General features: G+C 48.7%; 1 long non-coding RNA gene across 4 annotated transcripts; it reads right to left on the minus strand.

Annotated features, from left to right (window-relative positions):
* Nucleotides 1–3105: 3105 nt before the first annotated feature.
* Nucleotides 3106–12866, minus strand: LOC110598078 (uncharacterized). 4 transcript variants are annotated; one of them, XR_002483884.3, is made up of 5 exons: nucleotides 10844–12860; nucleotides 9173–10569; nucleotides 7654–9015; nucleotides 5793–5890; nucleotides 3106–4714 (listed from the first exon to the last, which is right to left on the minus strand). It is a non-coding gene; the product is annotated as an uncharacterized LOC110598078 (long non-coding RNA). The 4 variants fall into 4 exon arrangements; XR_005727383.2 differs by having other exon boundaries at nucleotides 5793–9015; nucleotides 10844–12866; XR_013429018.1 differs by having other exon boundaries at nucleotides 3106–5890.
* Between the last annotated feature and the right edge of the window lie 3228 nt (nucleotides 12867–16094).

Below are 16094 nucleotides of genomic sequence, written 5' to 3' on the forward strand. Positions count from 1 at the left end.
TGAAAATACTGCATCAAAGAGGGTGCACACCTTTAAGCCTCTTTAACCCAGGTTGCCATCACATTCTTCTGAAAGATCATACCAACTTAACACTTCCACAGCAGCACCTCTTCCCGGGCTCTTAGTGAACTGCACATCACTGTGTATGTGTGTGTGTGTACGCAGTTCTGGGGATTGAACCCAGAGCCTTGCACATGTGAGACAAGCACTCTACCAACTGATCTACATCCCCAGCCCCCACATCATTCTTACTCAAAGAAGGCACTCTGTGTGAGCATGTCGATGCTCTCTAGCACAATAGGGAAGGAGACTCTGGACTCCTGGGTTTGGATTCCAGTCCTGCTATTTACAAAATGGGAAATTTCTTCTTCTGTCCATGCCTCAGTTCCCTCATCTATCATTTGGGGATAATAGTACCACCTTACCCCAAAAGTGTATCATGGAGATGAAATGAGATCAGCTACATAAATTGCTTGGAAATCTCATGATGCAGAATCTGTGCTCAATAAATGATGCCTGGTGTTGTTTCCTTTACGCTTTTCCTGTGAGTCAGAATGCTCATCCCCCTTCCCCTCCCCTGTTCATCCCATCTCCTCCTGCCCACTCCTCAGGGTTCTGCTTCACCCACCTCGCTTCCTCTTACACTTCTGACAGCATCCAATCCTTCCATAAACTTCCTTCAAGTGCAGATTCTGTCCCCCACCCCACTAAGATGTCAGCTTCAGGAGGGCAGAGCCGGGGCTTAGCTAACCCCGAGAGTCTACACCAGTGCCTGGCAGGCTGTGAGCACTTTATCAATATGTGTTGAATTGAACAGAAATGAATGGAGTGGGCTGCATTTGCTTGGGATGACTTTGGGTCCATAATTTCCAAGAATTCTCTTTACCCACAAAGGATAGACTCTTTACCCTTGAAGAATGTACTAAGACTCAAAAGATGAATCCTCAAAATGAGCCCTGAAATTTAGAGACTGTGGCGTCACTGATGGTACCTCCGTGACTACTCTAACGGACAATTTGTTTTGGTAGAAAAGTCCCTCTGCAGCGATTCTCCGGGGCCTGTGCTCCTTTTGTTATTTACTTTGGATTTGTCCTTTCACTTTCAGATACATTTTCCTTATGTTTTCATTCAGAAGAGACTGTGTCCTCCCTTGATGGCTCTGGGCTAGACCCTGGGCTTGGAGGCTTGGGGAACCTTGGAGAACAGCCCTGACTCTGCAGGTGACTAGAAGTGCCCTCTGGAGAAACCCATCCCAGGACACCCCATAGGAGTCTGGAGTTTGGTATAGCGTCGTTCACAGCCTTAAGGTCCCATTTAGAAGCTCTCCAGGGCCTGGACCCGGGGGAGGAAGGAAGGCCTCAGGCTCTAGACAGGGTCTGAATCTCAGGAAACCTGTCAGAGAGGGCCCCTCAGTTCTCTCGCCCAGTCCCCACCGTCTCAGTCCCTGCCCCCAAAGTCCCATTGCAATTCAGACCAATAGAACTGAATCCCCAAATCACTATCATTGTGCAAGCCTGGGGCTGGGGAGTGTGGCCGACAGGCCTCTGACTCGATTGTCACTCGGGTTCAGAGGAAGAAGCTCTCTGAGCACCAGGGAGCAAACCCACCCAGTGCATCCCATTCCCCACTCATAGATCACCTCTGACACCTTGACTTACGGTTCGTTACGGAAGGGACACTGTTACAACCTAAGCGTTCCTGGGTGCAAGTCTGTATGTGTGTGGACGTGTGCATGCATGTGTTTGCTTGTGGGCACACACACATGGAAGTTTGTGTCTGTGCTTGCAAATTTAGATTGAAGTTCCTGGAGTGCAAAGGTCATGGGGTGAGTTCCCCTGAGTCTCCTGCAGACCTTTCTCAGGACTAGGCACAAAGCTGATATTCAATAAATGAATGAATGAACGAACGAACGAACAGCACATACTCTAAGCTCCTCACCCCCATCAGGCTACCCTCTGGGAAGAGGGTTAGACTGGGAACCTGGAGCTGTGCATTTGCGATATTGTCGGATCCACAGGACGAGGGCGGGCTCACCCCGCTCCCTTCCTCAGTGTTCAAAGCTGTACTTGAAGGAATCAGGACTGGATGACAAAGGCTCTTTCTGACTCAGGACACATACTGAGCTCCCCATTGCCAGCGCCGCTAAGTCCCTGCAGACACAGAACTCATCAGATTGGCCAAGGCGCCTGATCCAGCCGGGGTGGGTGGACTTCTGCTCCCCTGCTTTGAGGGGCTCGGGGCTATTTTGTCAGAATTCTCCAGGAACAGAGAAAAAGCTCAGCGGCTTTTGCTAAAGCCCAGTGGGCAGGTCTCTCTGAGGACAGGGATTAAGTTTGTCTCTGTTGTTCCCTCCAGTCAGGGCTGCAGTCTGGGAACCGGCTCGGGCATCTCTGGGGTTTATCCTCCCCCGTGTGTTTCCATTACCTTTGGGTCACCCCTGCCCCTTTTTTAGACGTCCCTTTGGAGTGTCTTTGCAGGCCCAAAGAACAAAGCGAATTTGGATCCAGACTGATTCTAAGTGAATTTCTTCTTCCTTCAACAATCGCGAACGGGAAAGCAGAGAGACCCTCTTGACTCCCAGGCTTGGGCACCTCTGCCAGACCCTCGCACCAGACCCAGTACACCATTCCCACCAGCTAGGAGAGGGCCCCGGCTTCCCTGCAGGCTGGCCCTGGAGATTTTCAGGCTCTGATGGAGCTGAGGGTGATGGGTTTGTGGATTGACCCTCAGAGGATTATCTGGATTTAGAAGGGTCACTTGAGGGTCAGCAAGTCTGGGAGGACCAAGCCTAATTCCACACAGAAGAGGTAGCAGAGGGGTCCTGAGCCCTTCACTCTCGGAACTGTTTGTCTGCCAGGGAAAGAAGTCTGAGGCCTCTCAACAGAGCCTTGCTCTGCACCCCAAGAACTCTGCTTTGGGCTCCGTGGTTTCACTTCTTTTGAACTGCATAGTAAGGGGAATATGAACTCCATTGAAAACAATGATGCTTTTGAGTAATTTATGTGATTATATATATATATATATATATATATATATATTTTTTTTTTTTTTTCCCTCCAAGTTTTAGGAATCCTAATGTTCCAAACCAGGGTTAACACTATAATGTTTCTGCCAGAACAATCTTTTTATTTTTAAAAATGACATGTTGAAACCAGGCATGGTGACACATGCCTATAATCACGGTAACTCAGAAGACGGAGACAGGAGAACTGCAACTCAGTGAGACCCTGTCTCAAAGTAAAAAAATAAAAAGAACTGGGGATGTAGTTCAGTGGTAAAGTGTCCCTGGGTTCAATCCCAGTATGCTCCCCCCACATACACCAAAAAAAAAATTCATTGGAGCTTTGAGGTTGTTCAGGGATGGACTGGGGGATGTCAGTAATGACACTGGCATATGGCATGAATCCTTCGCACTATTTGGCTATACTTGCTTCTAGCAGCAGAGTCTAGGATCAGAGATGATATGCCTCCACACTTTGTAGGCCTGTTACCGACTCGAAAGGACAGAACTGAAGAATTCTCAAAGGAGTTGAACTTACTGCTGCTGAGGCCAAGGGCAGGCTTCAAACCAGGAAAATGCAAATTCCCTTTTTCTTTCTAGGTCGTTAGTAGATTGGGAGATGAATGGACAGAGGACATTTTGAGTAAATTATCCATGTCTGGCAGAGGTCATCAGTGGCCTTCTCAGAAAAATGACACCTATCAGTAGCATCATAGATTGGGAATTCCTTTAGAAAAAACACAATGTTGAATAGTTTGGGTTGATTGATTGATTGATTGACAGTCTTTAACAAAGAAAGTCTTCAGGAAATCTGAAAACACACTTGCAAGCAAAACTCAGAGGACACATCCATGTTTCATCACAGAGTACAATTATATAAAATTCATTCAGAGGTTTTCAAGTAGGCCTTGAGGTCTTTGTTCCCATCCCTGCCCCGACCTTGACTGTTCACCCAGATGATGTTGGCAGGTGAGGGACAGCCCAGAGCCGGGTTCTGTAAACTACAGCCCACAGGCCAACTCTGACCCAGGCCTTCTGTGGTAGATAAGGTGTGTTGGACTCCATTGTCTTCGTCACTCTTAACACCTGACAGCGGAGTCAGGTAGTCAGCAAAAGAGACGTGCTACGCAGCCTGAAATACTGATGATCTGGCCCTTCATGGAAAAAGTTTGTTACCCCCTGGTCTCAGGTACCTTCAAGATGAACCATTTTGGTCATGTTAAACGTAACCCCCAAAGTGGCCACTGCAATTCCAGACTATTCCTGGAGGAGAGGTGGACTTGGACTCCGATGACCCCAGGCAAGTTGAAAAGTCAGCCAAATGTTTTGCTTCTGTCCTTGTGTCTTGGGCTTCCAACCAGAGGATATTTCTCCCCAACTGCCATCCTCAGCAAAATGGTGTTTGGATATTTTTGTGTCCCAAATCCACTCTCTGGGACACGAAGTCAGGATGGAGGAAAAAAAAATCAAGCTTGTTACATTTTGGTACTCCAGGGAAAATTTCATCTTCTGAAGGCCACCAGCCTAGTGAGGACTTAATTCTGTCAGTCCTTGGGGCTGGTTTTGACCATGAACTTCTTGGCGCTCCTCCATTGACAATTCTCTGACCATTCCTCTTCCCCCAGGGTTCATGATAAAACAGAGGACAAAGATGAGGGTAGATGAGTCACATCCAAACCATGGAAAGCCCTTGCTTGACAGAGAGCTGCTGTGCTGGATATAAAATATGACTTTTACTAACTTACTATAGCAAGAAAAAACTAAACTCTGATTTTTATTTATTTATTTATTTATTTGGGGGTGTAGGAATAGAACCCAGAATCTGTGCATGCTAGGCAAGTGCTCTACCCCTGAGCTCTGCCCCCAACCCCCACATTTTTTATATAGCATCTTTTTAGGAGAAATGACTACTTTTTATTTCATTTTATGTGTTGGGTTCTAAGGACCTTAGATCAGGATATGAGAAGAAAGACAAGTACTTAGGCTGGTAACTTTTTATTTTATTTATAGTCATGGAGATTGAACCCAGAGGCATTTTACCACTGAGTCATATCCCAGCCCTTATTTCTTTTTCTTTTTTTTTTTTTTTTTTTTGAGATAGGGTCTCACTAAATCACTAAGTTGCTGAGGCTGATCCTGTACTTGGGATCCTCCTGCCTCAGCCTTCCAAGCTGCTAGAATTACAGACATGCACTACTGTACTCAGTTCAGACTGCAAATTTCTTAAGGCAAGGGTAGAAGTCTGAGAGATAAGTTTCTAAGCATAAAAAGGAAGTCTTGCGGTGGCACATGCCTGTAATCCCGGAAATTTGGGAGGCTGAGGCAGGAGGATTACAGATTCAAGGCCAGCCTTAGGAACTTAGTGAGACCCTGTCTCAAAATAAAATTGTAAAAAAAAAAAAAAAGGCTGGGCATATATTTCAGAGGTAAAGCACTTACCTAGCATCAAGTGCAAGGTCCTGAGTTCAATCTCTAATACCAAAATAATAACAATAATATAGTAATAGAAACTATCATGTATTGGGCCTGCAGCTACAGATGACCCTTTCTGTGTCCTTTGCTACAACAATGTTCACATCTCATCTCATTTAAATTGCACAAGAATCCTGTAGAGTTGGCATCACTCTTTCCATTTGACAGAGGTGAAAATTAAGGTACTTGTCCCAAATGTGGCAACTAATAAGTGCTAGAACCAAGGACAGCTCTTTCCCCACGCTGTGCCCAGGGAATCCCCCTGCCTCCTTGCTGGTGGGACTAGTCATCACCGCAGTGCTGGACCCCAAGTACTCACTCCTCTTCTGCTTGGCCATGAAGCAGCTGATCTGTGCCTCCCAAACCTTCCCAAGCTCAGAAACCACACACCTTCTCAGAAGGCCTCTGCCCGTTTCTCTGTCAGGGTAGTTCAATTTAAAAGATAAAGCTATAGCAATGATCAATAAACACATGAAAGGGTGCTCAGTTTTGTTAGTCAATCAGGAAACACAAATGAAAATTAAGCCATCATGAGATACCATTATATACCTACTCAACAAAAGAGTTAAAAACACTGATAATACCAAGTGTTGGCAAGAAGACAGAGCAACTTGATAGGAGTGGAAATTAATACTACTCCTTTGAAAACTTTCGCCCCTACCCACTAAAACTAAATAGACACCTTCCTGTTGCCCATAGATTCCACTCCCAATATACATTCAACAGGACTTTACATGTTCAAAATGCTTATAGCTGCACCATACATCATAGCTAAAAACTAGTTTTTCAAAATACCCATCAAAGTAAAATAGATAAATTGAAGTATAGTCATAAAGTAGAATACTATGCAGCATAACAATAAGAACCCCAGCTTACATGATGACATGGATAATCCTCACCAGTATAATTTTGAACAAAGAATTCACACACGTGAGTACATAGTATATAGTTCCATCTATAAGTACCCAAACAGCCCAAATTGTTTTGCTCAGGATGATGGTCAGCCCTGGCAAGGGGGATGTAAGGACTACACATGGTCAAGAAGAGAATTGCTGGGGTTCTGGTAATGTGCTGTTTCTCTTACTGGGTTTTAGACACAGGAGTGTCCCCTTTAGGAAAATTAATTGAGCTGTATTCTTATAATTTGTGCCTATTCTGAAAATTAAAATTTTAAAATATTAAGGCACGTAGTCCTTCCTTTCCATCCCATCCCATCCCATCCCATCCCTTCCTGATAAAGGCCATTTTCAAGGAGAAGGAGTTCCAAATCCAGAGGGGCTGTGTCCGCAGAGCCACAATCATCAGACCCTAGGATAGAGGTCCCCAGAGTCTGAATTCCCTCATCCACACATACACACACACACACACACACACACACACACACACACACACACACACTTGCTCTGTGACACACACACCTATCTTGCATCTTGAAGATGACAGTTTCAGAGACAGACAGACCCCAGCTCTGCTCCTAACCTACTATGGGATGTTGGCAAGTCACTTAATCTTGCCAAGCCCCTGTTCCTTATCTTCAAACAAAAGGAAGGTGCCTGCCGTTGGCTCCTTACCCCAATACCATTCTTTCCCACCCTTCACTTCCCACTGTGGCTCAGCATCCATCCTGGAGAGTGAAGTGGGAAGCATGGTGGCCTCCCAGCCGCCCCTGGGCATTGATGTTCCTGGTGACACTGCTGTGCCAAGCCTGGAACTGCAACCTCAGATAAGAGACTCCTTGGCTGGTCTCTCTAAACGGGCTTGCGGGATTGGGCTTCTCAACACCCCCACTAGGACTGGGAGGGGAGAAGCTGCCTCCAGGCTGCAGGGGAGGATAAGGATTCAGGCATGTGGGGTCCACCGGGAGCTGTTCAGGAGAGCTTCCTTAGGACGCTTGCAACAAGTGGGTGTTTTTTTTTTTTTCTGCTTGTTTTTGTTTTATTTGTGCCTAAGAGTCCCAGATACCTCACTGTGTGCTGGGGACATCATGATGGGCAAGACAGGATGCCCATCTTGGCAGAACTGACCATTAGTGGCCACAGCAGTTCGATATTGACATTGGACTTTTTAAATCACTGCAAGAATATTCCCAAGACAGTGTTTTGAAATCCATCAATCTTCCAAGGGCCCTGGCCGGAGGTTGCCAGAGATGGGAAGCTTGGAAAGAAGACGTGAACACTTACAGAGCATCTTTGACGTGCAAGACATGGGCGTGTAAACACGCGGGCATGTTCTGAGGTGGCTGATACTCAACAAATGCTCTATTTAAGTAGCACAACTCGCACGGAGGGAACCCAGAGAAGGTCCAGAGCAGGAGAGTCAGCTTCGGGGATGAGGTGACCCTAAAGGTGGTGGGGTCTGCCAGGTAGAGAGGATGGGAGATGTCACATGAGAACAAATCAAGGGCACCACCCAAAAGGGGCAGAACACAGAGGACAAATCAGGCCAGAGAGGTGGTTTGTCGCCCGTCCTGGAAGGACCTGAAATATGGGGCCCGGGCATTTTGACCACATCCTTTGAACAAAGGGAGATTTCTGACAGAGGAGTAGTGTGACATGTGACAGAGCAGGTGCTGTGGAGAGACCGCTTTGGCATCTGTGGGGCTGGGGGTGATGGAGGGAAGGCAGCAAATAGAGGCCCACGTGGCCCCAGACCATTCTGAGCCAGGTCACACCCTCTGGGCTCATTCCCGTCTCAGTTGCCCTGCTGAGCTGGGCTGGCCAAGCCCACCGCAAAAGATCCCCCTTTCCCTCCCAGGATCTATTTCCCACCCTCTCTCTTTTTTAACAAAATCCTAAGTTTGTTTGGGGTAGCCAAACAAAAGTCCCATAAATCTAGCTAAGATGTCCATGTCGTGCACTTCTGGCCAATGACAGATGTAGAGAATTTTAGGGTAAGGATTCTGGAAAGGTATGGTTTTCTTGACAAAAACACAGATTCAGATGGCACAAACTTCCTTTTCTACATCCTTCATCCCCAGCACGGAACTCAGATATGATGGCTGGAAGTGATGCAGCCATTGATGACCATGTGAAGAAAATTCAATCAAGGATGGCAAGAACAGGGAAATAGCAAGAACCTTGATTCCTAATGACTCCTTTCAACAGCTGAGCTCAGCTGGATCACCTTCTCCAGGCTCCCCATTAAGTGAGAAAAGTATTCACTTAGTTGTTTAGGGTTTAAGCAGCCAAAGTAATTCCTAATTGATATACATGGCAACTGTGAATGTCTGTGTCTTCTATCCTTGAGCCCACAACCTGGTGTGGCTATAAAAATAAAAGCAGGCAGACAAAAATACACAGCTAAAATAAAAATAATAAGAAGAAGATAAGAAAGAAAGTTAGCATAATACTTTAAACCAGTGTAAATAATATGGAAATGTATTGCAAGGAGAGTCCAGAAGTTCAAAGACAGGCCCACCCCAGGGATGGGATAGTTTACTGCTCTCCAGGGTCATCTGGCAGTCTGCGGACCTCCAGGGATGGCTTTGTCCTCATCCTAGCTTCCTTCAGGGACACAGGATGGCGACCATGGTACCAGGTCACCTATAGACCAGGAAGAAGAAAACACGTCTTTTTTCTTTTGTTCCCGTTAGGAATAAGAAACCTTCCCCGAGACCCCGAGCGACTTGCTCTGACCTCCAGTGGCCAGAAGAGCCTCCTCCTTCACCCAGTCACCTAGAGGAAAGGGAGCTCAGCCCACCTGGGTGATGGCAGGTGAGGGTCGAGGGAGGTAGAGATGGGGAGAGGCCGGCCCACCCATGTTCCTCAGGCCCCAGCAATCCAGGGCCTCCATTTCTGAGGTCAACAGCTCTGGCAGGACAAGGTCAGTATGAAAGGGCAAACCAGCCTCATCCATTCAGGTCACCCCGGAGCCGGGGCTGGCTGAAGGTAAGGAAGCTGCCCGGATCGTTCTGAGCTCTGCGCTCACAACAGCACCCTGGGATCCGCAGGGTCCTGTCTGCAAGGCTCCGGGACCATGTGATTCCACTGCGTCCATGAAGAAGCCCTCTAAATAGTGGGGGTCCAGATGGCTCTGTGTTAGAGAAGGGGCAAAACAGAGAAGAATCTGCTCCAGAAAGCCAGGGCCTTTCTAGTAGAGCCCGGCCTGGACCATCACTGTGGCTTTGGCCCGAGGACAAGTTGACAGTCTTGGGAAACCATCGGTGCCTTCCTCAAGGGGAAGGACAAGGGCCCTGGTCCCGGTTTACCAAAGGACAGTTTGCTGGCCGAGACTCGGGTCTCTGGGTTCTGCTGAGCCTCACCCCCAGGTCTGCACAGTGGGGTAGAGCTGGGTGCGCCCCTCTCGGGCCCTGGGGGACCCGGGGAGCTCTGTGAAGCCACCTCGTCTTTTCAAAGGCTGGGAGGTCATCTCAGCTGAGGCTGCAGACAGCTTGGGGAGGCCAAACTCTCTAGACTGTACCTGAAGGAAGACTGGGCCCAAGAGCTGGCCGCCACCGAAGCCTGGCCAAAACCTCCCCTGGGGGGCTGCAGCCCAGGCCTGCGCCTCCCCCACTCCCCGAGGCCGGGCGGCTGCTAATGGCTCTCTCCACAAGCTGGTTCATTAAAGGTTTGTTCTGTTGAGTTGCAATCAAAATAAACAGACTGGCCTGAAAGCCAGGGAACTAAAAACCAATTAAGAGGGAATAGAGATGGAAAGGGGTGGGGGCAGGAGGGAAAAAAAAGAGGCTGGGGCTTTCCAGAGACTCGGTTCCCATGGCAGCCAGCTTCCAAAATAGTCTGGGAATGTAAAATAATGAAAACCACCGCAGAGAGAAAAGTGGTCCTGGCAGGAGAGTCCCGACCTGGGGATCGCCTAAATCCCCTGGCTCAGGGCTCCCAGAGGGCACCTGGTGACCTGATGACCTGCCCCCCACCCCACACCCAGTCCCCTTCCCTTATAAGGTTGTGAATGGGGCAGGACCCTCTGCCAAGGTCAAGGTGAAAGAGCCACACTCGACTCCCACCCTAGGAGAGACCAGAGAAGTAGGAGGGGGTGAGGGCAGGGGAGCAAGGGGGCACCCTTGGGCCTATAATGGGGCCCCAAGGAGCATCACCAGTCCGGTAGCAGAGGGCTTCCTGGAGGCAGTGACATTCAAGCTGAGATCAAAATGAGGAGTAGGGGAGGAGGAGAAAGAAAAACCAGAAGTTGGGTAGAGTTAGCGGGCATTGAGCTGGGCACACTCTGTCCCGGGCTTAACACTTTATTACACTGAACCCTGAGAGGCAAGAACCCCGGCAGGCTAAGCCTCAAAGGTGTAAAGGTGGGAGAGCCAGGATCCGAGCACCAGTCCACAGACCCTGCACCCGCCATCTTCCCCTCTGCCTGGAGCCAGAGTGTCAGGAGACCCCAGTTCCCTGGCCCTGCCCTCACCCGGGTGCCAGGAGAACCCAGAGTGGCCGTTTCCAGCAGTCATTTCCTGGTGCTGTCTCTGAGGAGGCCCTGCTGCCTGCCCACCAAGAGGCATCGCCATCTCCAGACCCCCTTGTGGTCTGGTTTCTGTTTCACTGGTGAAGCAACAGGAAAGCCGAGATCCTATTAAGTTTACTCGCAGATGCCAAAAGGGAATGACAGCCAAAATGAAGTTAACCCTTTCACACCCACTTCTCCACCCGCCCTCCTGGGCCACGGAAATAAGAGCGCCGATCACCCATGACACTTTGTCGTCCGCGTGTCCCTCCTCTCTCCACCATCCAGGAACTGGGATAAATGGGTGTAACAGCTCCTACCGCCTCGGGTCCCTATAAGGGTGCCTGAGCAGGCTGGGCACGGGTTGGAACTTATTGGCATTCTTTTCTCCTCTAGGCCTGTGCCCTCAACTGTAAAATGGGCTGAGAGTCATCCTGGGTCCCCTGTAGAAAGCACTCCCCAAACGGCAAAGGTCTTCGCCCAGCTGCAAGGAGTCTCTGGCTGGGAACGACTCCAGAAGTCATTCCCCCTTCAGCCTCGGCCTCCCTCTTGCTGCCTCCCCCACCCCGCACAGCCTCTTCCTGGGTGGCCACAGAGATGAAAGAACACTTATGAAGCACTGACTCAGAGCAAGTACAGAAACGGGGAGGCCACAGCCCGCCCTCGACCCCAGCTGAAGGGAATCACGCCTCTGGCCCAGAAGGGGTCTCACCTGGAGTGAGTTTGTAAGTGCCTGGGCTTGGAATCACAGGACCCTCTTACTCTGAGGTCTTTGCCCCCGTCCCTGTCCCCAAGTCACCAGCAGAATGCCTCCCAGGGCCTTGGAGCCTGTCAAGGCCCAGCCAGAGGAACCTTCTGAGACCTGAGGGCAGCCCACTGCAAGGCCCACCCTGGGGTGCTCACCCCTCACCTTTCCATCACTGGAGGGACATGGCATACTCCCAACTGCTTCCTCACTGGCCAAGGGCCCCCCTGGAGTGAGTGGGCAAGATGGTGTGCAAATACCACGCGACCCGGCAGGAGATGACGCAGCCCTGAGTTTGAATCTGGACCTAGCTGTGTGACTGTGGACGAGTGTCCTAACCCCTCTGGCTCTGGCTTACCTCCTCCACAGATTTGGGCAGGAAGAACACTTGTCCTATCTCACAGGCTGTGGGGAGATGCAGACTGGGTAGGCTGATACGTGTTGAAAACGGTAAACCTTGTTATCACTAGTAATTAGCACACTCGTTATTTGTTTGTGTTTCTAAGCAGCAGATTTGCTAAGTGGGTTAGACGGCCTCCCAGTCCTGCAGCCAGCTGCTGACACTAGTCCTGCCCGTTACAGGCCAGGCCGCCAGGGGAATCCAAGCCCTGTGTGCTCAGAGCATCCCACGCACTGGTGAGCAACACTGTCTCTCTGGCCCTGGTTCACCAGGCTGGCCAAGGAAGCACATGGACAGGCAGCCTTCCTCCCCTGGACTCTCCTAAGGGAACACACAGCCACCCTGGGGCATGCTGAAGAGCACACACAGGGCACAGCAGGAGCAGAAGACTGCCACAGCCACCAACACCCAGGGGGCAGGGACCCAGAGAGAGCCCAGAGTAGCACAGAGAAGGACCCTGACCCCAGAGGAGATGGATTTGGGAGCTGAGCAAAAGCCCTCCTGTCCTGAGGGCTGCAAAAAGAGCCGTGTCCCCTGGGCTATGGCAGCTGCACTTCCAAACTCCTGTGTGTCCACAGAGCCACTGGGCTCAAGAGGACCCTGCACATCGCCCAGGCCACACATCAACCCTCCAAGCTACCCATGAGACAGGAATCAGCACACAGTGAAATAGAACAACCTAGAGTTCTAGAGGCCAAGTAACTGCCTGTGGTGTCCTGGTCAAAGTCACTGAGCTGCAAAGAACCTGCACACTCATTGCTTGATGGACTGAAAGTCACTGATCAATGACTGCTCGGAGCCTCTCTGCTCTCTTTCTCTGAGGGGAACTCTGGCTGGCCCGCTCCTTCCTTTTGGTCCCTACCCCCAGCCCTAGCCTCCCACCAAGAGAGCCCTTCCCTGCAAGATGGCTCTTTGCAACTTTGAAAAACAGAATTGGAAGCAAAGAAGGAAGGAATGGAAGATCAGAGAGGCCCTGAGTTAGCAGTGGAGGTAGCTTTGAAATGCTTTATCAGGAGAGAGGATTAAGCCTCATACCCTGAGGGCTGGGGATAGAGCTCAGTTGGTTGAGTGCTTTCCTCCCATGCACAAGGCTATGGGTTCAATTCCCAATACCGGAGGGGAAAAAAAGGAAAGTTACATCAACAACGAAAAAAATATTGAAAAAAAAAAAAAAAAAGGATGCATGTGGCAAGGAAGAGGCTCAGCACTGAGACTAAGCGGAGGCCCGGCTCCTGCTCACAGCATCTTTGCCTTTCTTTCTTTTACTTTCTCCTCTTTATAACCCTCCACTTGCTCTGCCTGCTCTTGATTTCTGTCCCTTTATAACTCTGCCTGCACGTGGCCTGCTGTGACCACTGCAACACCTCTTTGGCCCTTTTTTTAGAACAGCGACAATTGCACTGCTGACCATCTCGTGGTATTCCTGTGTCCCTGGCCCAGCACTCACACTCCCACCAGCTTTGGGGAAGCTTCTTTTTATTCTTCCAAGCTCCAGCATTACTGCTCTGGATTCCTCCTTGCAGTCTCACCTTCATGGTTCGTGACCTGGTGTAGGGCTGGCCATGACAATGCCACTGTGTTCTGTGATTTCAAGAGTGACTGGTAGATTGAAGGGTCTCTGCCCAGTAAGGAATAAACAGGAAGTGGTTCCATTCCCTCTATGTCCCCCCATCTACGCTAAAGAAATCTATACTCTTTTCTCATTAGTTAAAGGCTCCCTTCACTATAACTTGGTTCAACTCATGATTTTCAATTTCCTTGAGTTTCTAGGACAGTTTGATTCTGGTTATTAAGATTTAGTTCTGGCTGGGCATTGTGGTGCATGCCTATAGTCCCAGCAGCTCGGGAGGCTGAGGCAGGAAGATCTCAAGTTCAAAGCCAGCCTCAGCAATTTAGCGAGGCCCTAAGCAACTTGGCAAGACCCTGTCTCAAAATAAAAAATAAAAAGGGCTGGAGAAGAAGCTTTTTAGTTTGAATCTATCCCATTTATTGATTCTTGGTTTTAATTCTTGTGCTGAATTCAAACAAAAAAGCTTCTTCTCAGCAAAAGAAACAATCAGTGAGATGAATAGGGAGCCTACAGAATGGGAGCAAATCTTTACCACAAGCATATCTAGAATATATAAAGCACTCAAAAACCTTAACACCAAAAACAAACAAACAAACAAGCAAACAAACAGTAAATGGGCCAAGGAACTGAACAGACACTTCTTAGAAGAGGATACACAATCAACAAACATGAAAAATTGTTCAACATCTCTAGCAATTAGAGAAATGTAAATCAAAACTACACTAAGATTTCATCTCACTCCAGTCAGAATGACAGCTATCAAGAATATAAACAACAAGTATTGGCGAGGATGTGGGGAAAAAGGTATACTCATACATTGCTGGTGGGACTGCAAATTGGTACAGCCAATATGGAAAGCAGTATGGAGATTACTTGGAAAACTTGGAATGGAACCACCATTTGACCCAGCTATCCATGGCTTATACCCAAAGGACTTAAAAACAGCACATTACAGGGACACAGCCACATCAATGTTTGTAGCAGCACAACTCACAATAGCTAGACTGTGGAACCAACCTAGATGCCCTTCAGTGGATGAATGGATAGGGAAACTTTGGTATATATACACAATGGAACATCACTCAGCATTAAAAGAGAATAAAATCATGGCATTTGCAGATACATAGATGGAGTTGGAGAATAGAGTTAACCAATCCCATAAAACCAAAGGCCAAATGTTTTGTTTTGTTTTTGTTTTTTTTTTTTGATATGAGGATGCTGACTCAGTGGCGGTGGGAGGGGACATGGGAGGAATGGAGGAACCTTAGATAGGGCAAAGGGAGGGAGGGAGGGGAGGGGAGGGAGGGGAGGGCAGGGGGCAAGGGGGTAGGAATAACTGTGGAATGACTTAGACATCATTACCCTAAGTACATGTATGAAGACACGAATGGTGTGAAAAATAGTTTATGTACAATCAGTAACTTGAAAAATTGTGGTGTATATGTATAATACAAAATGAACTGCATTCTGCCATCATGTATAACAAATTAGAATAAATAAATAATTTAATTTTTTTTAAAGGGCTGGAGATGTGGCTCAGTGGTAGAGCATCTCTGGGTTCAAGGTCCAGTATTAAAAAAAAAAAAAAAACTCAGTTCTGTTCATTAGCTTCTTCTCTTTCTTCTCTTCCTTCCCCCAGGAGGGCCTAGCACCAAGGCCCAGCATCCTGAGATGGAAAAGGATCTGATTGGATTTGCGCACACTTGGGCCCATCTTCCTAGGTCAGCTCATGGGATGTCTTAGGACAAAGAACAGGGAGAAAGACACCTCTTCTAATTTTGTCAAGACAAGTCTTCCCAGGCCGATTGCTCCTGTTATTTATCTGATAAAGCCCAACAACCTCTGGTGCTCTCCGTGGGACAGGCATCTGCAGGCTGCTGTCCCGTGGTACCTATGTCTTCCAGAGGCCCTACAAAGACCTTCTACAGCTGGTGCTTCTCATTCAACGGGCAGCCCATGAAGGAGAAAGGAACAGGATGGGGGGCAGAGAGTGAGGGAAAGTCAGGGCCCAAGAAGCCCAGGAACTGCTGCAGTCTGGACGTCTGTGTCCCCGCCCCAGTTCACGGGTTCAGCTCCTAACCCCCTGTGTGACAGTACTCAGAGGGGAGGCCTTTGGGAGATGATAGGGTCATGAGGGTGACATCCTCACTCATGGGATTAAGGCCTTTATAAAAGGGAACCCCAGAGGGCTTCCTTGCCGCTTCCAGCATGTGAGGACACAGAAGATAGCCATCTGTGTATCAGGAACCGGGCTGTCACCAAATCTGCTGGTACCTTGATCTTGGACTATCAGCCTCCAGAACTGTGAGAAATGAATTTCTGTGGTTTCTAAGCCACCGATGTCTGGTGTATTGTTATAGCAACCTGATCTCAGACAAGAGCCCTGATCTTGCCAAAAGTGAGAGAGATCCTGGTGTCCTCCTCTCTGCTGACCTTCCCTACCTTTCCTCTCTCCTGCTCAAGTCACACTGAGGCAGATGGAAAATCCCATTCTCCCACT

This window comes from Ictidomys tridecemlineatus, chromosome 12 (assembly GCF_052094955.1).
Source record: "Ictidomys tridecemlineatus isolate mIctTri1 chromosome 12, mIctTri1.hap1, whole genome shotgun sequence".
Classification (NCBI taxonomy): domain Eukaryota; kingdom Metazoa; phylum Chordata; class Mammalia; order Rodentia; family Sciuridae; genus Ictidomys; species Ictidomys tridecemlineatus.